The following is a 23,786-nucleotide window of genomic DNA, read 5'->3' as shown; positions in this document are numbered from 1 at the left end:
CCCCTTCCTCAGGGCAGGGACTAATGTCTGCTTTGTTCACCATGCTCCCTTGGCACTCGGCCCAGGCGTGGCACATAGTAGGTGCTCCACAGAGATTTGCTCAGTCAGTGAATGGGTGGGCGGGAGGGGCCGTATCAGCCCAGATCATGCCTCAGCAAACCTCACGAGCCCCCCTTCCTCCGGCCGGTGGCTTGAGGTTGGTGCCCAGAGCATGCTCCCCCCACCCTCAGGATGCAGCTGGAGGGGCTTCCCTTTCCACCCTGTCAAGAGGCTCCCCGACGGCCCAGCTCTCACCCAAACCCTCTACCCAGCTCCGTGATGGCACTGGCCGCGAGTGCTGTTTTGTTTTGCTTCCCTAATTATCAGCCTTCCTCTGCCCAGACGCTGAGCTCTCTGAGGACAGGACCTGGTCTGCCTTGGTCACACTTCTGTCCCCAGTGCCCAGCACCGGGCCTGGATCCCTGTGGGGTGTGTCAGTGGCTGGCTGATCAGGGCTCGCCTCACCTGCCCCATTTTCGGGGCCAGTCACGGCCAGGAGGGAGTTAAGAGGAGCCTCGGTGCCTAGACCTGCAAAGTCAGAGAGAGAAGGGGGCCCACTCGGGCCTTAATTATAACACGTCCCATAATGACACGGTGTTATAATAGGCACACAAAGTGTACTAATCTGATATTATATCTAGGCTTTTTACAATAGATACAATCAGCCGGCCGCAGTTTGCTAACTCATTCTCAACCTATCTCCACGCTCCACCTAGATTATTATCAGCTTCCTTAATTAAGTGGAGGGCAAAGGTCCGCAGGCGATGCCCACAGCCCCAGCACCGACGAGTCCGGCCTGGCCCTCCCATAAGCCGGGATAATAGCTACTCCCACATGGGGTGAGGCTTGTGCTGCCTTCTCCATCCCAACCCCCTGTCCCGGGCTGGGGCGTGACAGGCCCACTCAAGGCCTACTGAGCCACAGAATCCTCACCACCAAGGACTCAAACTGGTGGCCCATGGGCTGGGTCCGCCTTGAGGTGCATTGGGTTTGGCCTGTGTGGTGCTTTTGCTGAAAGTCAAATGAGTTGCCAACGGCGAAAAATGAGGACGTTGTATACAAACGTCCAGATTTCTGGCTTCCCTTGAGAGATGGGGAGATCCAGGAATCCTGGGGTCACGAGTGCTGTGCACTAGAGCAGAGAGGTTGTCTCCACAGGCAAGACACGGCCATGTTTGTCCCCCCGCCTCCTTCACTTTTGTGCCCCTGCCTGGCTCCTGGCGGCAGCTGAGTTTGCAAACCCCGCTCCAGGGTTAGAGGTCAGTTACCTATTTGCAAGATGGGAAACTGAGGCTCAGGAAAGGCAAGTGGCTTAGTCGATACTGCACGGTGAATCTGAAACTCAGGTCACAATCATTTAACAAGTCTTTACTGAGCACCCACTGTATACCAGCTACTGGGGCACAGGGAGACCATGAGAGATAGAGTCCTGCCTTCTGGGGATGACCGTCTTCCACTGCACAGCCATATCGTCACCTTTATTGCTGGGAAAATGTGTCTGCTGGAGGCAGGTCCTTTCTTATCCCCTTGGGGTACCTGCTGGCCCCCATCCCGGGACAGGGACTGGAGGCGGCTATCTTGGAAGGAAGCCCCTGGCAAGGGGCTCCCCGGACCGGCTGCCATCTGGGGCTCTCTGGGAGCAGGAGGGGTGGGCAGAGCTGGCTGGCAGGGAGGTGGGGTGGGGAGTGAGCAGAGAAGGCACAGTGTCAGCCTGACAGAGCGTGAGCTCTTCTCCCACTGCCCCTGTAAAGGCAGGAAGTGGAGGGACAAGTGGCCGAAATACCCCAATTCCCCACTTGCTAGTCCAGAGAAAAGGTATTTGCTCAGCCAGCTTGGGACAAAATACACCCCCCACAGCACCTCCTCTGGTCAGGAGGAGAAACTGCAACCTGGAACCTCTACCTCCAGTCCCTTTGCATTGGACCCAGCTTGGGTCTCACTGACCCCAGGCCCACAGAGCCGTTATAGACCTGCTGGTCTCCCAGGAGCCACATCTGAAGAGCATTAAGCAGCCGGCAGTCTCTGTGGCCAGCTCCCCACTGACGTGGGGGGCGGGGGGGGGGGGGGGGATGAATAACAGTCCCAGCCATCATGTGCGTTTGCTAAAAATAAACTTGACATACTTTTGCGTTGGGAAACAATGTAGATTCCAAACATTCTCAAAGGGCAGAGAGGGGAAAAAAGGAAGAATGGGAATCAAGTTTTCGAGCTTAGTAATTAATTAGCCTGTAAACAAATGACTCACACTCCTTCTTGGCTATTTTTCTTTCCGTTTTGCGTGGATCTTTGCAGGGGCCGGGGGAAGGAGGCCAAGTGAGCCAAGCTGATGGGCAAGACAGAGCCCAGATGTGCCTACCTGGGGTTGAGGGTGGCGACTGTCTGGCCAGTTGGCCAGTTGGAGAGAGAGCGGAAGAGCCTCAGGTGAAGGGAATGGCATGCATGGCCGCCCTGAGAACCAAAGGAGTTTGTCATGTTAGAGGAACAGTGAGGAGGCCCGTGTGGCTCAAGTAGAGTAGACGGGGGTGAGGCCAGAGAGGTCTGTAGGGGCCGGATCACACAGAGCCCCATTGGCTACATTAGGGCATCTAGACGTGATCCTGAAGGCAGTGGGAGCCATGGAAGTGTTTTGAGCTGAGAAGGAACATCATCTGATTTATGTAATGATGTCATTTTCAAAATGGATGATCAGAAAAATAAACTCTAAATGTCCTCTGTTGTTTAGATGCTTCTGGTATTTAGATTTCCCAAATGATTATCTAGTGGTCCTGTTTCTTAAGGGTTTATGTGCTTAAGGTCTGTCTCCTCTCTGTAGAGCATCGGCCCCATGATATCAGAGACTTTGTTGGTCTTATTTACTTCTGTGTCCCCGGTTCGAGACCACTACTTGGCACACAGTAGGAGTCCAGTAAATGTCAAGTGACTGAACCGTCTCTGCAAGGTCAGTGGCCTCATTCCATTTTATAGAGGAGGAGTAGAGGACATGGGTCTCCATGGCCAGCCTGGGATGGTCCCAGGAGAAGGCAGGTTTTATTTAGTTCAGAATAAGGAGAAGTTTTATGGCTGAAAAAAAAAAATCTATTTTGTGAGGGACTGAGCTCTCCAGTAATGGGGGCATTCAACTAGAGCCCACACTACCAGCCTTACAGTACCCCTTTCCGATTGAAGACACACTCTGTGCTGGCTCATAGATGCCCCCTGACAATCTATGAGGTTGTCATATTGTTATGTCCATTGTGCCTACAGAGAAACTGAGGCCCAGAGAGGAGTTGTGATATGCCCAAGGTTACAAGTGGGGAAGCCCAGATCTGACCGTAAAGACTGTACTTTTGACTCCTTTTCTGAGCCGTGGACTTTGATTTGAATCCCTGCTCCGCCTGGGATGGTGTGTGACTTGGGGAAAGTCACTCTGCTTTTCTGATCTTCAGTGTTTTGCTGCACTAAGTGGGGTTGTGGGTACCTACACTAAATGGAGCTGAGTGGACAACAGCGGGCACATGTGTGCTCAAAACTGGTGCACCCCTCTCCTCTCTGCTGAGGTCCTTCTGCCTTTGACCCCGCTCCTGGGCTGTCGACCCCCTTCTAGGCCAGCGACTCTCTGGAAGCCCGTTCTCCAGCCTCCACCCGCCCACTGGGAGTTGTTGATTCACTCACACCATGAGCTTCTTGCCCGTTGCCTGTGCTTTCTTCCTCCTTTTGTTGGTAAACCCACTGCCTTCTGTGGTTGCCAAAGCTTCTCTCAGGGGGCAGGCAGATGGTGGGGGGGATCCCACCATCCCACAGAACGTCTCTGCTGCTTTCCCCATCCCTCCCACCCTCGCCGCACCCAGCTGAGGTCACCAGGCGCGAGCCCTGGACCAGGGACGCAGGTCACTGTTGGGGGCTTAATTAATCATCACGGGGCAGGTGGGGCTCTGGCTGGTCCAGGATCCCCCGTGGGAGGGCCCGGCGGGTGGGGGGATGGGAGAGGGAGTATCAAGGGAAAAAGGCTGCGAGCAACGGGCTCACAGCCCATGGTGAGCACGTACGTGGGAAAGCCCACCTGAGTGCTAAGGGGGTGTGTGCTGATGGGGCAGGGGTGGCAGAGGTGGGCGGGTCTTGGAGAAGGCTTCATGGAGGAGGTATGTCTTTTCGTTTAAGTTCGTTTATTTATTTTGAGAGAGAGACAGAGAGTCAAATGAGTTGCCAACGGTGAAAAATGAGGGGCGAGTGGGGAAGGGGCAGAGAGAGAGGGAGATGGGGAATCCCAAGTAGGCTCTGCTCTGTGAGCGCAGAGCCCGATAAGGAGCTCGAACTCACAAGCTATGACATCATGACCTGAGCTGAAGTCGGTTGCTCAATGGACTGAGCCACCTGGGCGCCCCAGAGGTGGAGATGCTTCGACCTCATGGAGTTCATCATGAGGATGAAGTACATGAATCCACGTGAGTGCTTAGCACAGTGGCCGGCACAGAGTAGGTGCTCAAAACGCAGTGATCAGCCTTCTCTGGCCTTATGGCCTCATGGCCGACAGCAGGGTTGGAGGCTTGGCTGGGTCTGAGTTCTAGCTCTGCCGCCCTGGCTTGCTGTGGGGATTGGGACTGTAGGGATAATGCACCCACTCTGGCAGCTGGCTCACAGTAGGTGTGGTTCTGCCACGTTCACCGTGAGGAAACTGAGGTGCAGAGAGGTGCAGTCACTGGCCCGTGGTGGGACCCTTGGTCGGCTTGGCTCTAAAGGCTGTCTTTTGTTAAAGAGGGGTGGGTCTTTCGGTGTGTGCGTTGCTTAGGGGCTGTCCCACCCATGGCCCCTTCGGTCTGCCATGGATGCTGACAGAACAGCTTTTTAATGGTTAACGCAAGCAGCGAAGGCAGTGACTCTTGGCACGATGTCCTGGGATCCAGCAGTGTGTTCCCAGGGCCCCTGTCCTAGGCTGGGGAATGGGGGGTGGCTTTGCACATGGTGGGGCCGGCCTGGGCTCTTGGGGCAGGGGGCAGCCTCTATCAGGCCCAGCCTTTCTCTTTCCACCCGACCAGCCCCATAGCACTCTGCCTTACTTCTTTTTTTGTTACTGTTGGGCAGTTTGGGCCCCCTTTTTTATGTGTCCTGAATCCGAATCTCCTTCTGATGTTTGGAGAATTCCCTGCTCTATAAGCAGATTCCACCTGCCACAAAGGATGCTGAGAATATGAGACTCATTTTCCAGCCTCCCTTGCAGCTAGAGAGGGACACATGACTCGGCCCAGCCAATCACAGGCACTGTCCTGTGGGGAGTCCGTTGTGGCTCCATCCAGAGGCTTTTAGTTCCATGCAGGTCATGAATCCTCCATGGCTCCCCATTGCCCTTAAGATAAAACCCAAACTCCTCCTCGGGTCCCATAAGGACCTCACCTCCTTCTATCTATCTCTTCCTCACTCCTCCAGCCACATGGGCCTCCCTCAGCTCAACTCAACATGCTGAGCTCATACCTGCTTCAGGGCCTGTGTGTTTGTTGTTCCTTCTGTTATTATATCTCCATTGCACAGGCGAGGAAATAGGGGCTGTAGGGAACCGTGCAGGGTGCAAGGGGCTTTGGAGCTGAGGTTGGCCTGGCCTCTGCCTCACCGCTGCCTGCACCCAGTCAGAGGCCCCTTCCTCCAGGAAGCCCCGACTGCTCCCCTTTGAGGAGGCGTCCCTCTGCTCACCTCAGCTCAGCCTAACTGACATGTCCTCAGGGGCAGTGGGGTGGGCACGGGGTGGGGGTGATATTGCCCCCAAGAGAGTGGACACTGATTCTTGTGGAGGGAAAAATACTCGTTTATGTATAAAGCACAGACACATCCATAAGCCGTAAACAGCTGCTCAGTGTATCTGTGGAATTATAATTTCTTGGGGGGGGGGCAGCTGGGAAAGAGGTGTCTAAAAATGCTCCTGGGGCTCCTGGGTGGCTCGGTCAGTTAAGCACCCAATTCTTGATTTCTTTGATTCTCGCAGTTCGTGAGTTTGAGCCCTGCATCGGGTTTCCACACTGACAGTGAGGATCCTGCTTGGGATTCTCTCTCTCTCCTTGCTCTCTCCGTCCCCCCCACCTCTCAAAACAAACAAACAAACAAACAAACAAACAAACAAACATTAAAAACATGCTCCTTGGGGGCAACAGCAGCAGCAACCAAAAGCTGAGAAACATTAGTTGAACCCAACTCAGTTTAAACTCACCAGAACTTGATTTGACTCAACTCCTCAAGTCAAGCCAACTCAACAAAACTCATCTCACTCAGTTGGGAGTAGCCTCAGCTCGGTTAAGTTCCCCACCTAACCCCTCTCAGCCCATTTCCACTCGGTTTACAACAGCTCCGTGCGGCTCGATGCAGGATAACTCGGTTCAGTTTAAAACGCAGCTCGGCTGAACCCAGTCAACCCAACTCAGCTCACCTTACGTCAACTAGTTTGTTCACCTCAGCTCGGCTCCCTTCACCTCGACTCACCTCAGCCCCCTTCGGTTCAGCTCGAGTCAGTCCCACTCAGTTTCATGCTCAACTCAGCTCAGCTCACCTCCTGTCCTCGACTCACCCCATCTCACCTCGATTTAACTCCCCTCAGCTTGACTTGCCTCCAGTTTGCCACCTCGACTCACCTTGAACACTCATTCTGTTTGCCACCTCCCCACCCCAGCTTCCCGCCCCTCCCCTCCTTCCCCCCTCCCGGCCCCACGCTGGTCTTGCGGAAGAGGGATGCCTCAGACTTCGTTTCTGCCTCCGACGTGTTCCCAGTCTAGCTGGGGACTCTGACACATCCCTCCTTTCAACAGGTGCTGCGATGAGGGAAGCACGGCGCCCTAAGTCAGCAGCATGTGGCAGCCCCAGGGAGCCCCAGACGACTTCCCACAGGAGGGAGATCTAGTTCAGGCAGAGGGAACAGCACGTTCAAAGGGCCGGAGGCAGGCTGGGCTGAACATTCAGAGGGCTGGGGGTGGCTCCGGCTGGAGGGCAGAGTGGGAGGAAGAGGGCAGTACAAGAGGTGGCTTGGGACAAGTGCCGGCCCCTTGTGGGGATGCTGGCCTGGGGACAGTGGGCAGCCGTCCCAGGGTTGAGCACGGAGAAATGTGGTGGAGGGGATCCCTCTGGTTGCTGGGAAGAAACAGAGCTGAGAGGTGGGGCTGGACGTACTGGGCAGTGCCCCAGCTGGGAAATCCGGCACTGGGTGTTGGTGGGGGGCAGGCAGGTGGGGAGCTTAACGAAGGAATTCAGGAAATGAGTCATAAAAAAATGACCAAGAATTGAGCTGACTCTGGAGTGGGCCCTGTCTACTTGCCTTAAAAGTATTAACTAATTTAATCTTCCCAACGGCCTCATGAGGTAGCTATTACTACCATCCCTGTTTTGTAGATGAGGAAACGGGCTCCGAGAGGCCAAGACGTTTGCCCAAGGCACACCGCTCCTAAGGGGCAGAGCTCAGACCTGACCTCAGGCATCAAGGCTCCAGAGCCCTCGGGAGCAGCTGAGTGTTCTCGTCCACATTCCCATGGTTGCCTGCAGGTCTCCACTTCATGTAGTAGGTGCTCAGGAAATCCTTGTTCCGTGAGCTTATGGGGATTTATATCATCACTGTCATTTGATTTGGGAATGCCTGACTCCCTTTCAAAGGAAGAGTCTGTTATCATTGTCGTGTCACAGGAGAGGAAATTGAGGCCCCAGGTCACAGAGGCAGGAAGTGGTGAGGCCAGGATTTGAACCTCCGGTAGGAAAGTGTTCTACAAACAGGCAGGGTGGTCATCATTAGGATCTTCAGCCATTTGAATTGTAATTCACCTTCATGTATGCCTTGAGCGGGCCCTGCGTCCTGCACGGGGAGGGGGGTGGTGGGGGAGATCCTGCCCTTGTCCCTTTCCTGCTCACAATTCTCCCATGGCTGCCCACTGCCCTGAGGATGCAATCCAGGCTCCCTGCTGCCTAAAGGCCATGGCTGATCTGGTCCCCACCCTGCCCAACTCTCTGACACCCCCCCCCCCCCCCCCCAATCTCCCCTTTTCCCTCTCCATTCCAGTCTCCTCCAACACACGTTTCCCACCCCAGGGCCTTTGCACACACAGCTCTCCTGCCTGGAACTCTCTTTCCATGGCTACTCTATCTCACCCTTCGGTTCTCAGCTCTAATGTCGCCTCCTCAGAGAAGCCTTCTTGATCATTTGAGCTCAAGTCCCCCTCATTGTTACCCATCACATTGCCTCTTCTTTTCTCTCTTTTCGTATCCTGCTGCCTTGCTGGAATTTTATTTGTTTATCATCTACCTCCTGTAGTGGGCTGAGCCCTCATGGGCAGGGACCATGTTTATTTTGTTCACTGCCGAACTGCCTGGTGTATGGTGGGTGCTCTATAAACACGCATGGAATAAATGAATGAGTGAAGGATGGATGGAATCCTCTAAGAATCTGGGTGCTGAGAGGAGGAGTAGAAGCCTTGGGGCCTAGGCTGGGGTCTGGGACCTCCTTTCCCTGGGTCTCCTGTCCCCGGGGAGGCGCCCCTGCCAGGATAGGAGGGTGGGCGTGGGGGCAGCGGGCAGGGCTGGGCGAGGCCTCCTCGCTCCTTACTGTTTTCATCCTCTTGGTAATTATGGGCTCAGACACTCCTCGATGCCTTCTCGGAATAATAGCCGGGCCTGTTATCAGCAGCATCTCCCGGACCTTTACACAAACAGTCATTAATCAAGTCTCACTGCCACCCTGCCCTCCCTCCTGGTGGAAACCGAGGCACAGAGAGATGAGGCTACTTTCCCAGCATCACACAGCCAATTCGAGGAGGAGAGGCTGTTTTGCCCCCAACTCTCTGGGGTGGGAGGGGGGGTTCCTTCCCCATTCCACTTAGGGGGAGCTTCTGAGCCTGCCATGGCTGGGGGGCCCTGCCCCCAGTTCCCAGCCCCCAGCCTGCCTCGAAGCCCCGGGGGCCTTCCAAGGTGGCCTCTTAATCACTGCCGGTTAATTAAGGAGGTTAAACAACTCTGTGGGGCCCATGCGGGCCTGCCCAGGGAGAAGGTGGCAGGTCTGTCTCACAGCGAGGCCCCTGCTCCCCAGGCCTGGCAGGGCACCGTGCCGCCTCTGCCCTCCGCGGGGCCTGGGGGTCTCTGGGGAAGGTGCCACAGGACTCCATTGTTGGTGGGTGCCCCCTCCCCTTCTTCGGGTGGTGTGTGGGAGGTGCTGGCATCACTTAATGAGGCCTCCACGGCTGCCAAGGAGAGCTGGAGGAGTTGAAACAGGTTCTGGGTGAGGTGAGTTTCGTGGGCTGGGCAGAATCTGTGGCTCTTTGCCATGTGGGCGCTCCCTGGGGCGGTGGGGGGCAGGCGTGGGACCCCTGCCTCCTCCCTGCCCTCCCTCTGCCCTGTGGGGCAGGCACAGAGGAAGCTTGGGAGGGGACAGTGAGGATGACAGAGGATGGTCGTCAGGACTCCCATGACCCCCTCTTCCCACAAGCCCGTGGGAGCCATACCGAATAGGCCCACAGCAACAGGGCCCGGGGGTCCTGAGACATTGCTAACCTGTAGTCTGATACAGACTTGGGCGCTGGTCTTCCTACCCGGGAAATGGGGGTGGGTGGTTGGATGTGACAATGTCGGTCTCGCAGCTTTAGTTCAGGAAGGATCCGTCCCGGACAGAGCAGCCTAACTTGCTGTGTGACTTTGCACAAGGTGCTTTCCTCCTCTGGGCCCCCGTAGTTCTGGCTGTACTGGTGGTGGTGGGGTGGACAGAGTGATGACAAGTGGTCATTCCTGCTGACCCTCTGTCTCTGGTGAGGCTGAGAACACCTCCTGAGGGGCACCCAGACCCGCTTTCTCCAGGCTGCACAAAGAGGTTATTCAGTATGCCTCTCTTGGCCCCGGGGAACCTGAGGCCCTGGACTTGGGCCAAGGAGGCTTGGGAGGAAGCTCCCATCTGGTGCTTGGACACACTCCCTGGGGCTGGGCTGTGGATCCCAGGATGGAGAGGGCCAGCCCCTCTGCTGAAGCCCCCAGGGTCCGCAGTGGGACGGGCTGAAGCAAGGCTGGGTCAAGGCAGAACCCACTGTGCTCCCAGAGCCCATCTGGGTGTGGGGCCCTCCTGGCTCTTTGTGTCCCACGACGGTTTTTTTTTTTTTTAAATTAAATCACATTTTGGAGGTATAATTTACATGCAATAAAACTCGCCCTTTTTTGGTGTCGCATATAGTTACATAACCATTACTACGAAGAAGGTATAGCGTTGCTTCCCTCCTTCCAGAAAGTTCTCTGTTTCCCTTTGTCATCAGTCCCTTTCCCTACCACCAGCCACCGACAATCCCTGATCTCCTCCAATTTGTTATTTTAGAAATTTTTGAACTTACAGAAAAGTGTAAAAACTTCACAAGGAACCTCAGCAGTCCCTTCACCCAGATTCCCCAGCTGTCAGCACTTGGCCCCATGTGTGTTCTTGGTCTCTCTCTCTCTCGGTCTGCGTGAGTTTTGCTGAACTGTTTGTAAGTTGCAGACGTCCTGACGCTTTACCCTAAACACTTCAGGGAGCATCTCTGAAGATCAAGAAAGAGCATGTTCCAGCATAGCAGACAGCTGCAATGCCATTATCACACCTCAGTCATCTAGCATCGACCCGGTCCTATCACCATTAATATCCAGCCTGTGTCCAGACTACTGAGATTGCTCCCAAGTGTCCCCAGTAGCTGGGGGTTTTGTTGTTCTCATTGTTTTCTGGTCCAGATTCCGATCAAGGATCAGGCTCTGCATTTGGTGGCAAGTGTCTTTGGTGTCCTTTTGTCTGGAACATTCCCCCTGCCCTTGCTTGATATGTAATGCATTCTTTTTTTTTTAAAGCTGCCCTCGTGGTCCTCCACACCTAGAACTCAAGGGCAAGTACTGGGGGGGGGGGGGGGCAGAGTGCCAGGGAAGGGGCTGCTGACTTGGGCACATGGGGTGTCCTGAGGGTCCTTTCTTAAAAGCTTTGTTTGGAAGGAGGGGGCAGGCAGGAGGGAGGCCGGGTGGGAGAGAGAAGGAGAGAGAGACAGACTTGGGTTCGTTGTTTCAACTTCCAATAATGCTGAAAAATTCAAAGCAAAAAGCATAAAACAATTTGGATAGAGAGGAGTCTGTAGTCCCGTGGTTGTGGGTCACACCTCAGCTCTGCCCAGCCCCCCTCCCCGGGCTGTGAGACCTTGGGCAGAAGACGTCACCTCTCGGGACTCAGTTTCCCCATTTGTGAAATGAGGACAGTATCAGTCTGTCCACCTCCCCCAGCCGTCTTGAGGATTAAACAAATGAACTCATGCAGCGTATAAATAGCGATGACTCTGATTTTTGACAATTTGGTGACAGTCTTTCCAGACAATTCTCTGTCTATCTACCTACACGCATGGAAATATGTGAATATTGTAGTATGTAAGTTGGGTCACCTCCTTTTTCCCCTCAGTAGTTTATTAGAAGCATTTTCCCAGCACTCTTCCATCGTGTAGCAACTTTTAACTTTTACTAATGTTGCCAACAGATAATACCGTCGTGTGGTACCAAATACATGGCTGCAGGAAGGCGTACAATTAAAAGTCTGTGTTCCTCCTGCCCCCGTTCCCTCAGTTCCTCGTGGGACATTTGGTTTGGCTTTCCAGGAGGGTTCTACACGTATCCAAACGAAAACATCGATTTTCTTTCTTCTTCTATTCCTACAGCTGTCGGAAGACAATACACACTGTTCCTGTGCCTTGTTTTTTTCCCCTTAACAGTAGATCTAGGAGGTGGTCCACATCAGTGCATAAGGAATGCCCTTCCTTTTTTTCTTTTTTTCCCAAGCGGTCCCTTGTGGAAATGGACCACGGTTTAATGAACCAGTTCCTTACCGATGGCCATTGAGGTACCTGCAGGCTTTCGCCACTAAAAATTGCAACAGATAGTCTTGTGCAAATGTCTTGTGTCCGTGTGCAAGTCTGTAGCGTATATTCCTAGGAGTGGAGCTGCTGGGTCAGACGTCGTGTGTATGTTGAGCTTTGCTCTGCCATCGTAGCTAATGGCCGCACGGATCCCCATGTATTTAACAGTCCCCTCCTGGCGGACATTTAGGTGGTTCCAGTCTGTCTTTCCTATAAACAACGCCACAATGAACATCTTTGTGCAGCTGTCTTTGTGTGCAGAAGCAGCCGGCTTGTGGGGATTTCCCAGGAATCCGAGGATGGATCAACAGGAAGTACTGAGAAGGGAGAATGGAACCAAAGGGGCCCGTGGGTATGGCTGGTGGTCAGAGTAGCTGCTGATGGGATCCTCACCACCACAGACTCCTCTGAACCCTGTGAGTGGGGTGTGGGCGAGGGTCCACAGCTTGGAGGCTGTTAGAAATGCGGAGTCCTGGGCCCCCACCCTAGCCCTGTTGAATCGGGACCTCCGTTTGGCCGGCAGACAATTTTGAGAAGCATTGCCCTAAAACACACCCAGAGACCCCATTTCCTCCCTGTTCCTGGAAGATAGGGTTTAGCCTTGGCTCCGGGGCAGCTCTGGGGCCCAACGTGGCTTCCCCACCTACTGGCTGTGTGAGGGGGGCGAGCCGGATCACTTCTTGGTGCCTCCATTTCCTCATCGTTAAGCGGGAATGAAAGCAGCCCTCACCTCACGGGGCAGTTGTGAGAACCACAGACACTCACTCACGTGGAAGTGTTCAGCGTAGTAAGTGCTCAATAAATACCGTCATTGTTCTGCACACATTAGGTAAGGTGTGGGGGTCAGATCTCTCTGTCTCCATCGTCGTCCCTCACTCTGTCTCTGTCCCCATCTGTCTCTCCTTCTGTTTTATCTCCCCGTCTCTCAGTGTCTCTGACTCTCTGTTCTTCTCTCTCTTGTGGGGCCGTACGTGCTGTGTAAGCATCTGTGTAAATGCTAAAAGCCTGGACAAATAAAGCTAGAATGCAAAGAGGAAAACGCAAGCTGAAAACTCACAGTATCGTGAGGGCAAAATCATACCATTACACAAACTTGGAAATATTACCAGCAAAACATGCACGTTTTCAGGGGGGATGTGGTGGGGGCCTGCCAGGACATACAGCCTGGCCCACGGTTGTGTCCCTTTCCTATTTCTCTGGGCCCAGTGCAGGCTTGGACCTGGGTAGAGCTAAATGATGAAGAACAAAGAGTCTTGCCCCAGATGGCCACTAAGTTTCTCCTTCTCTGTCACATCTTCTCTGTGTGACCGTGGGTAGGCACAATCAGTTGGCGATTTATGTTTTTCCAGCTCATTGACTGAGCACCTGCTACGTCAGGTCCTGGGACGCAACCGTGGACAAGATGCACAGAAGGCCTGCTTTGTGGTGTTTGTACCTATGACGGTTTACCTGTGGCAGATAATGTAGAAGTGAATCTTAGATAGTGCTAAGTTATCTGCCTAAAATAAAATATGGTTATATAATAACAGAGATAGGGGTGGAGTTACTTTACCCTGGGGCATAGGGTCTGGAAGGTTGCTCTGACCTGAATTCAGGGACCAGAATGATGAAAAGGATCTGGGCATAGAAAGTTCTGGGAAAAGGGCATTCCAGAAGAGGGAACAGCAAGGGCAAAGGCCCTGAGGCAGGAACAAGCTTGGGGGCCAGTCATGATCGTAAGCTTTCAGAGGAGGAAAAGATCTCAGGAGCAGGACAGCCTTTGCTGAGTGTTTTGAACAAGTCACTTGCCCTCCCAGAGACTTGGTTTCCCCTCTGTGTGAAATGATTAAAGCCAGTAGTAGGCGAGAACCTCTTTATTGGAGGGGCTCAGGGAATGGTTGCGGTTTGGGAGGATGTGTCTGGAAATTGGGCACAGCAGGACCGCTTTTTATTCTTGGATTATTTGGGGTGGCTTTTGGGGGGTGACAGTAGAGATTTAGGCTGAAAGCAATGCCCCAGCCTCCTCATGGCTCAGCCCCTGATTTCAGGAGTTAATAGCCTGAAGCACTCGGCATAATGCCTGGTGCAGAGCAAGTAGACAGGAATGGGGAGGGCATTCCAGGTGGGAGGAAAGGCGTGGAGATGGGAATGTTTAAGGCGTGTTAGGGGAAGAGTGAGGAGACCAGCTTGGCTGGTGGGGAGGGGTGAGAGAGGAGGCTGGAAAGACAGGTTGAGGCCCAGGTTGAGACCTTGAATGGCATGCAAAATGGAGGGTGGGCCTTGGCCTGTAGGCAGTGGGGAGCCATTGTATGTTCTAGAGCAGGAGAAGCCACAGAAATGGTTTTCAGTTTTCGTTTGGTTTTCAGTGAAATATTTTATTATATTTATTATTAAAAATTTTTTAATGTTTATTTGTTTGAGAGAGAGAGAGAGAGAGAGAGAGACGGAGTGAGAGCAGGAGAGAGGCAGAGAGAGAGAGGGAGACACAGAATCCAAAGCAGGCTCCAGGCTCTGAGCTGTCAGCACGGAGCCTGACGCGAGCCTGGGCTCGAACCCACGGACCGCGAGATCATGACCTGAGCCGAAGTCAGTCACTTAACCGACTGAGCCTCCCAGGCGCCCCTTCAGCGAAATAGTTCAGACTTTCAAAAACGTTTGAAGGATAATAAAATAGGCTTCCATGCAGCCATCATTCAGCTTAAGAAGAAAATGCCCCAATACTGCTTACAAGCCCGGAAGCCCCTCCCCAGTTGTATCTCTCCTAAAAGTCGCTGCAGGCCCGGATTTGGCATTCAGGATTCCACGCATGTCTTTGTCCTTCTGTTGTCTGTTCGATGGAGGACAGTCGAACACACGAATCTCACTTATACGATTTGACAGCTCTGGGATCACCACCTACTTGCAATCACAGACCAGTTGTGGCATTTGGTTGTGCTGTTCTTGAACGTCATATATATGGGACCATTCTGTAGGTGCTGTTTTGTCTCTGGCACTTTCTTTCACTCAGTGTTAGGCCCATGAGATCCCTCCGTGTTTCGGGCCGGTGGTTCCTTTCCTTTCACTGCTGCGTCTTAGTCTACTGTCTAAACAGACCACCGTCCCCTTCATGTGGAGCTGGTCACCACTTCCCGTTTCCAGTACTTTGGACGGTGCTGCTGTGGACATTCTAGTACATACCTTTTGCTGGACATAAGAACACAATTCTTTTAGTAGATGCTCTGGAAGGAACTGCAAGGTGATGTGGGACGTGTGTTAGTTTTTACAGCTGTGGCCAGTTTCCCAAAGTGGCTGTGCCACATCTTTATACTTTTACACACACACACACACACACACACACACCCCTGAGGGTTTTGGTGCCCTGCTGTGGTTGTGCGTGTGATTATACAGAGGGTGTCACGGGCACATTCGCTTCTGCAGCTGGCTTTTTTTCCACTCAAAGCTCTGTTTTGGAGATCTGCGCCCATTGGTGTAACACACAGCTTGAGTGCCTCTATTCTCAACGTAGGATCTGTCGTGTAAACAAACAGCAGTGCTCTCCTCCCAGCTCCGGTGCCTGGATGCTTAGCTTATTCCCCTGGGATTCTCTTTCTGGATTTTCACGATCATCTGTTGTGTGTCGGGTAAGGCCAGTGAACACGGGTGTGGGGGAGCTCTCACGGCCCATCCCGGCAGGAGACGAGGTAGAGGGGCTGGGGCAGATGGAGGGACATTTAGGGAACTTGATTGTGGGGGAGGAGGAAGGAAACAAGACTGGGACTGGGTGGGGGCAGAAGCCCAGGGTTGAATCCTTCCTCCCACTTTCTGGTTGTGTGACCTTGGGCATGTGACTTTGCTGGCCTATAGCCTCAGTTTCCTCATCTGTAACAGGGGATCATTCACCACACCTGGTAAGCAGAGTGAGCAGAGCCGTTCAGCGGACTCGGCAGGGTTTGAATCCGTTTATTAGCCGGCTGACTTTAGTTGTCTTAGCTGAGCCTCAGTTTCCTTATCTGTAAAATGGGGATAATAATAATACCTGCCTCCTAGTGGTTTTGTGACAATGAAATGAGATCCTGTACGTAAAGCACTGATTAAATGCTCGATAACTGATAGCCTCGTGTTATTATTACTGTTGCTGCTGCCTTCTCTTTCTTTCCAGCCAGAAGGTGGGTGCCTGGAGGGCACAGCCCGGCCTTTTGCCTCCTTCTTCCTCCTGGGGGTCACTGGAAATCTGTGGGGTCTAACTATGTACCATTGCTGTATCCCAGGTGGGTGACCTGGTTGAGCCCAGCCCCTGTCAGAGCCTTGGTTTTTCCCTGTAACGTGAGGCCCGTGGCAAGGTCTCCAGCTAGTTGGTTTCCTGCTGGGCCTATGATCTAGAAAGTGGAAAGGGACGTAAAGTGGGTAGGTGGGGTCTTGTGCGGGGGCGACACCTTCCTAGCAATGCTGTGGATGCAGTCTTGGGGGACCTCCTAGAGGTGAGGCAGGTGGGGGTGCTTCTGGCTGAACCCCTTTGGAAAGGAGCCATGGTGGCAGGGAGAAGCAAGAGGAAGGGGTTTGTGGTTCTGCTGACCCCCTGGAGGTTTTAGCAGCAGGGACGTCCGAGCCCCTTGATGCAGGGTGGGGACACTCAGGCCACAGGGAGAGGGGGGCCGGTGTCCCAACTCCCGACCTATCTCTGAGGTCCACGTGCTGGGTGGTCCCGGGTACCTGGTGTACCTTCTCTGTGCCTCAGTTTCCTTTGCTGTGAGTGGCTCAGGTAGGCCTCACTGCCTTGTCTGCTGGATTTCCCGGCCCCCGCAGACCCCCTGGCCCGGCCCCCTTGCCCGCGAGGAGGCTGAGGCCAGGGCTCAGGGCCAGGGCCGCGCACCTTGACAACCCGCCCACGCCGGGCACAAAGGCCCATTGTTTGGGCCCACGTTGGCGGGGAAGCGGGCGGGGAGCAGCCGCCTTTCACCCAACCCGCTTGTGGTCGGCGGGGACTGAGGAGCCATTCACAGAGGCCCCCGCCCCCTGACCGGGCCCCGGGCCAGGCCGCCTCCCGGGCAGGCGCCCTCGCCAAGCTGGCAGCTCCTGCTCCGAGCTGGGCCTCAGTTTCCCCAGCTGAGAAAGGGGTAGCAGAATGGCTCTGGTGGGGCCAGCAGAGCTTGCTTGCTCTCTGACCTCGCTGCCCTGAGGTCCATACCCGCGGGGCCGCGGCTTCACCTGGCACAGAGAGGCTGCTCCGGCTGTGCCCGAGGATGGGGAAACTGATGGGGAAACTGAGGCACCGGGCCTTCAGGGCCCCACAGGCCTGGCTTCACATTCTGGGTGACGTCGGCGAGTCTGTTCGCTTCCATGAACCTTAAGTTTCCTCATCTGTAAATGGAGACTCACAATCTGTGACCGTCAGGGTAAAATTCAGAAACGCAGCCTAGCTGTCAACCATGTGCAGGACTGACTCTAGGATTCGGGGGCCCGGGGCAAAAGGAAGCGCAGTGCCCCTCGTTCAAAACAGGGGTTTCAAGATGGCACTTGGCATCGCACCGAGTGCGGGAGCCTCTAAGCGTGGGACTGTGTGTGACGACACGTATCGCGTCAGACCCCGTTCCAGGCAGAGGGGACACGGCCAATAAACAGGAGAAGGCTTGCGTTCTCGTGGAGCTGACGGTCTGTCACAGGGACCCGGGGCATCCTCGGGGGCTGTCTGATAGATCTTTCTGAAGCCAGGGCCTGCTGGCCGGGCCGAGGAGGGTGGGCTGGGCACCCCAGCTTCCCGTCGAGGCTTTGGTCTCCGTGACCTCGCGTCAGGCTGGGCCCCCACGGGAGTAACGACCGACATTTACCGACCCCGTGCCGGGGCCGATCCGGACGCTCTTCCCAGCTACCTCGGAGCATCTCCGTAACAGCCCTAAGAGGAGGCAGGGCCGTATGGTTACGCTCCGTACAGATGGGGAAACTGAGGCTCGAGTCAGTGAATGGGAGAGGCAGGGCTTAACCCGGCTGTCTGGCGCCAGAGCCTTCATCTCCTCTTCCCACCGTCTGCCAAGGGGGGCAGCGGTGGGCCAGGCGGTGTGTGCCGGGGGCAGAGGCCCTGCTGGGGTTCGAGCTGGGAGGGGCGCGGGTGTGCCCGTGGCCCGCCAGCTGCCACCTGGGTTGGCCCTGCTGTGTGGCCCTGAGTCACAGCCCTGTGTCCTGGGAAGCTGGCTGCGCCTCGGGCACCCGTGGGGCCTGAGTCACGGCAGAGCGCACCCTGCCACCCAGCCCATCTCCCGCCCGGGCCTGGGGACAGGCAGGTCCTGGAAGCCGATCCCTGGGCAGGAACTCACATTTGTGCCCACTGTCGGGGGCACGAGAGGTGCACCCACTTGCGCCCCAGAAGCGTATTTCTTTCCTTGTCTCATTGAGCTCAAGCTCACCCTTGCAGGCCATCCCAAGATGGATTAGCTGGCTGGGTAGTTACTGAGCTCCCTGTCACCAGGAGCATTCAAGGAAGGATAGCCTGTCAGGGTGCTGAAGAGGGTTGTTGTATCCGGTTGGGTCTGGTGTGGGAGTATGTGACTTCCCGAGCCCTACACTTCGTTCAGGTACTTATTTTTGAGTAGCTAACATGAGCCAATGGTACGAAAATCCAAAAAGTACAGAAGGATATGGAGTGACGAGTAAGTGTCCATCCTCCCTGACTCCCAGCCTCCAACCTTTCCTCTCCAGAAGCAGCCGCCATTAACTGATTTTCCCCCCAGAGCTAATTTACGTACATACGAACAAATACATAAATTGTCCTTTCCTCCTGCCCTCCTTTGTACAAAAATGACAGCCGGTGTAGTTTATATCCCATCCTGCCCCTCATTTTATTTTTGTTTGACTTGACAACTTATATTGAAGGCTGTTCCAGCACACGCAGGGCCTTTCCATCCTTCTTACTGTGCCAATGGTATTTCTCCTCACCTGCCTAAATAATCTATATGACACATTTAATTAAAGGGTTTTTAATCCTGAATTCTACATTTTGGGATCCGCACTGTCCTTCACTCTGGTGGTGGCCTGAGGAAATTTTCAAAGTTTGACTGGAAACTATAAGCTCTTCCCACATCTGTTGGGATTTGTGAGGACGGTGGGGCGGGGGGGTGGGGTGTCTGTTTTTGGTTGAGATTATATAAGAGGTAAAAGACAGAAAGAGCGAGAGAAAACCTTTCACCCACACACCTCCATGCTGGGCACTCGTGATCCAATGGTAAACCCCCTGGGCACCAGCTCATCTACCTGTAGTGTGGCCAGGCTGTGGGGAGGTACCCGTGTGTGTGTGTGTGTGTGTGTGTGTGTGTGTGTGTGTGTGTGCACATGTGTAAGGGGTCAGAGATGGCTCCTCAGTGGAGAGACGATTTAGGTGGGGCTTTCAGGGATGCATAGGAATTCATATGAGAAATGCGGAGATGGTCCTACCAGGCAGAGGGAACAGCATGAAGAACAAAACTCAACCTCTAACAAGGTTGACTGTGTAACCCGAGCTATTCAGACATTTTTTCTTTTTTCTCCTGATTCTTTATCCTGTAGAAGCTTCCTTCCGTCTGCCTCATTTTGGAGTTCTCTGAGACTGTCCATTTCATGAAGTGTTATATCAATTAAAAAAAAAAAAAAGGAACTACTTGGTGGGTGCAGAACAGACTACCAGCTTCAATTTATTGGGCACCTACTATGTGCCAAGTACTGTGCTCGGTGCTTTAAAAGTCACTGCTGCATTTAACCTCCCCCTCAATTCTAGGCTATTATTGCTCCCATGTTACAGATGAAAATCGAGGTGCAGAAAAACCTAGTCACGTGCTCATAGTACTGGAGCCTGGATTTGAACCAGGCAGCTTGAGCTCTTGGCCATTCTAATATTTCACAAAGGCAAGGGGGTAGCTGGTGAGGCCCTGAATGTTAGACCTCAACTTTGGACCTTCCCAGCTCAGGTCCTGCCCCTGCTCAGAGGCTCAGCATGGGTGCATCGGGCAGCATGAGACCTTTCTGGTGTGCTGGTCAGTAACTGTCACGAACGGCAGCTGTGGAGCAAGGGACACATAGCCCGGCCTGTCCCCACTGGTGGGTTTCAGACATGGCTCGATATCGGACTGGGCTTCAAGGTCTCGGGTGCAGCTCTGGTTAGCCCTCTGGCCCGGCCCCTCTGGGCTCTGGGGAGCAAAGGGTATGCCCAGATCCTGGCCCCATAGGTCTGCGTCCCATGCGCCCTAGTGGGCCCTGGGCCTGGGGCTTTTGAAGTCCCACCGACTCTGCAGCGTGCGAATTCATCACCCTGTGTCGCAAGATGAGAAAGTGGAGGTTCAGAGAGGTGAAGTGACTTGTCTAAGGCCACACAGTGAATAAAGAGCAGAGCCGGGACGTGAATCCAGACGCCGAGTTTGACTCTTGACCACCCCACGCTCCTGCTTCCGTTCAGGAGGGTTTGCCAGTCTGCCCCTGGGCAGGGGCTTCACCTCTCTCTCTCTCTTACCCGGTCTTCTGGAAAGGAGTAATGATCCCATTTCCCTGGGAAGCTTGACTGTTGTCCTGTTGTACCCAGGGACTCAGGATTGGGGGTGGGGGGGTGGCTGGAGATGGCCTGTGCTGCCCCCTAAGCCCTCTGCCAGCATTAAGACATGGGCCCATGTTCTCTCCTTGTTTCCCTCAGAGAGAACATAATAGTCGGTTCAAATGTCAGGCCTGCTCTGCTGCTTTGGGGAGACTGGTTGAGCAGGTCTGGGGGAGGGACAGAGAACGGAAATTATTAATAATTGCAAAGCAGCCAGCCGTGCTGCAGGCCTTGAGATGTGTCTGTGTGTGTCTTTGGAGGTGCAGGGTTGCGGGCTGCTAAACGTAGGGACCCTGCCCTGGAGTGAGGGGCAGCCTGCAGCTTCCCAGGGGCCTGTGTGGGGGCGGGGAGAGGAGGGGGGAGCACAGAGGCAGCCTCTCTTATTTGAGACACATCTTGGCCTCCCTGCCTCCCATCAACTCGTGTGAGGAGGGCTCTACCAACCTCAAGAGGAGGAGGGAAAGAGCCTACTGTGTGCCTTCAGAAGGTGTCTCACTACATGCTGGGTATAATTCTCCCCACACCCAGATGAGGTTGGCATTGTTATTATCTCCGATTGGCAGTGGGGGAAGCAGGCACAGAGGGGTTCAGTCCAGATTTGAACTCAGGATGCTTGATTGCAGTTAGACTGCCCTTGCTGGCATTTCCACACTCTACTTGGGGTGGAGGGATCCCCGTTCCCTGGACAAGCTCCCCCCTGCCCCCAGCATCAGCACCATCCCCGGAGGGTGGGAGTTGGTCCCAGGCTTCTCTGAACCTCAGTCTCCTCATCTGTAGAATGGGGAACCAGAGTCCCTTCCTCCAGAGTCAGAGCTTGCTGACAAGGGGCGGAAGGAAGGCAGTGAAGGGCAGGTTTATGGCCTGCCCACCATCTGTTGCCCTCCAGAGCCAGTCCCTGGGGACTGTGCCCCCACTGGCGTCCCTTCCTTCCCCCTTTCTCTGGCACCCACCGCAAGCTCTGCCTCGTAGCCATGACCACAGGCAGCTGTGCACTGGGTCTTCCTTGGCCCCTCAGGCACCCACAGAGTGGGTTCCCTAGCTGGGCTTGGGATGACACAGTCTGAAATGTCCCAGGGTGATCAGTGCACACTCTAGAAGCAAAATGCTTGAATGGCGGAAGCCGAGGCTGTTCAGGGAAAGGACGCTGGGGATTCTGGGAGCCAAAGCCAACCTCCGGGCTTGCGGCTAGCTACCACCGACGGCAGAGGCATGCCCAGATCGCGTGCCACTGAGCTCCAGGACGGCCGCGTCCGGGGGGGACCTCCGGGCGTCCCCCTCCTTGGCCTGCCCTGATGGACTGATAAGGCCCAGCTTGGAGGAGGCAGAGGCCATAATTACAGGCCTCAGCGGTGGCGGGAGGCGAGTCATGAGGTGGGGGTGACTCAGCGGATTGCTCCATGAGCCGGGGGTGGGGGGGGTGGGGGGGGGTGGGGCCACCCGTCTGCCCCTCGCCCAGCTGGCCTGAGGAGGGCCTGGGCGCCCAGGAGGCCCAGTGGCTCCACTGGGTGCGACCAGGCGGGGGGCTCACCCCTGGGCCTGTGACTGGGTCCCTGTGCCTCTTGGCATCCTTGGAGCTTGGTTTTGTGTCAGGATTGGGGGCGGCTGGGCTTTCCCCTTGCTCCGTCTCAGACCTGGGCTTCTGGGAAGTGGGAATCAGGGCTCAGAGGTGCCAAACAGTGGGATCCGACTGAGAGCAGCGGGCTCGTGGCCTTGCGGATTTACTGAACCTCAGGGGCAGGGTGCCGGGAATCCCAGACGAGTGAGACGTAGGACCTCAGACATGTGTGGACTCCAGGAACCAGCAGGTGATGGTTTCTAGAACCAATATTTCCAGGTTCACAGCTGCATGGATTAGCAGGTTTGTAGAATTACAGATTTATAAAATCAGGAGATGAGTTACGATTGGTTCCAGAGAATTCATACATCCATTGAGGGAGAGATTTAAAAGAAAAATCACAGCCCCTGAAGAACTTAGGCATAAATTATCTTGGTGTCTCCAGCTTGCTCCCACATTGGTCGGAAAGAAGAAATAAGAAAAGGAAACCGAAGTATAAATATTCATCTTGTTCTATCTAGCGAGAAGGAAAGCCCACGAAACTAAAAGCCAACAACTGGTGAATTGAGACGTTCGTGGTGCTGGAAGTCTCTTCCGACTTTCTACGGTTGAAGTTTGTCAAAATGAAAACCTGGGAGAAGGTGAAATAGGGAAAGAAATGCAAACGTGGAGTGAAGAACAACAGATGATACAACTCGGCGGTGCGACTTTGCAATCTCTGCCCCTGTAATTCTCTCGATTCATCCATCGTGTTTTTTATCTACGTGGTGTTCAGGGCCTGTCCTAAACGTTCTGCAAATGTTAATTTATTTAATTCTTACAACAGCCCTATGAGGTGAGTGTTATTATGATGCTCGGTCCACAGATGAGGAAACTGAGGCACAGGGAGGGGGAGTAACTTATTCAACTCATGCTCAGGTGCTTGCTGCCTGCCAGGTACTGTGCCATACTCCGGGATAGAGCAGTGCCCAGGACAGACACTGTCCCTGCCCTTGGGGGACTTGGCAGGGGACACATAGAATAAACAAACGAGTAAGATTATCGTAAGTTTAAGGAGGGCAGTGAGCCCGCTGCTTTGATGTGGGGCAGGGGTGCAGGCACCCTCAGATCCAGTGAGCAGGAGGGCCCATCTCAGGAGGTGGTTTTGAGCTGAGGCCTCAGGGAGAGAAGGTGGCTCACTGGGCAGAACGCCCTCCCTTTGCCCTGGCTGTGCCTTCTGCCGGGATCACGCTTCCCTCTGTATGTCTGTGCCAAACTCCCACTCACTGATCCAGGCCCTGCTGGGCGGGCACCTCCTCTGTGGTGGGAGGTGGACTGGGGGCTTCCCCAGCCAGGGGGGGACGTGTCCTCCTGTGTCCTCTTTCTCCTCTCTGTTCCTGGGGGCAGGCCCTGAGTGTGGGGGGCCTCCATAGCAGCAATGCCAGACACTATTCTGGGGTCTCTCCTGGAGTGGGAGGCAGGATTTTCTCCTAGGAAGGAAGTGAAGGTCCAGAGAAGTTAAGAGACTTGCCCAAGGACACACAGCTAGCAAGTATTTAAGGAGGGGTCTGCACTCAAGGCTTACAGCCCGCCTTTGGGTTATTATTTACTTGCCACCTCCCTGCCTACCCTGGCTGGGGGCTGCTGGAAGGCAGGTGCTGGGAGCCAGAGTTAGCTCTGTGCCTGGCATCCCCTCGCTCTGGGTCTGGGCTGCTCGGAGAGGGCTGCAGAATGATTTGACCTTTGCCAGGCTGGGAGCATGAAACTGAGCAAGGGCTAGCGAGGCCAGGGCCTTGGGGATCGGCTTTACCGCCAGGGGGAAGGCTGGTGGGGATCTGAGCCCCTGGGCATCTAGGGACCCTGTGCCCGCTGCCAC

At 54.6% G+C, this 23,786-nt stretch overlaps 1 long non-coding RNA gene across 1 annotated transcript in view; it reads left to right on the top strand.

The window, feature by feature from the left end:
• LOC122215430 overlaps positions 1 to 22,607 on the top strand; it is a 77,867-nt gene extending 55,260 nt beyond the window's left edge. Inside the window, exon 3 of the long non-coding RNA XR_006200372.1 lies at positions 22,453 to 22,607. This is a non-coding gene — a long non-coding RNA (uncharacterized LOC122215430). The remainder of the gene's footprint in view (positions 1 to 22,452) is intronic.
• The last annotated feature ends 1,179 nt before the right edge of the window (positions 22,608 to 23,786 follow it).

This window comes from Panthera leo, chromosome A3 (assembly GCF_018350215.1).
Source record: "Panthera leo isolate Ple1 chromosome A3, P.leo_Ple1_pat1.1, whole genome shotgun sequence".
Classification (NCBI taxonomy): Eukaryota; Metazoa; Chordata; class Mammalia; order Carnivora; family Felidae; genus Panthera; species Panthera leo.
This window is presented reverse-complemented; position numbering and strand designations above follow the sequence as displayed.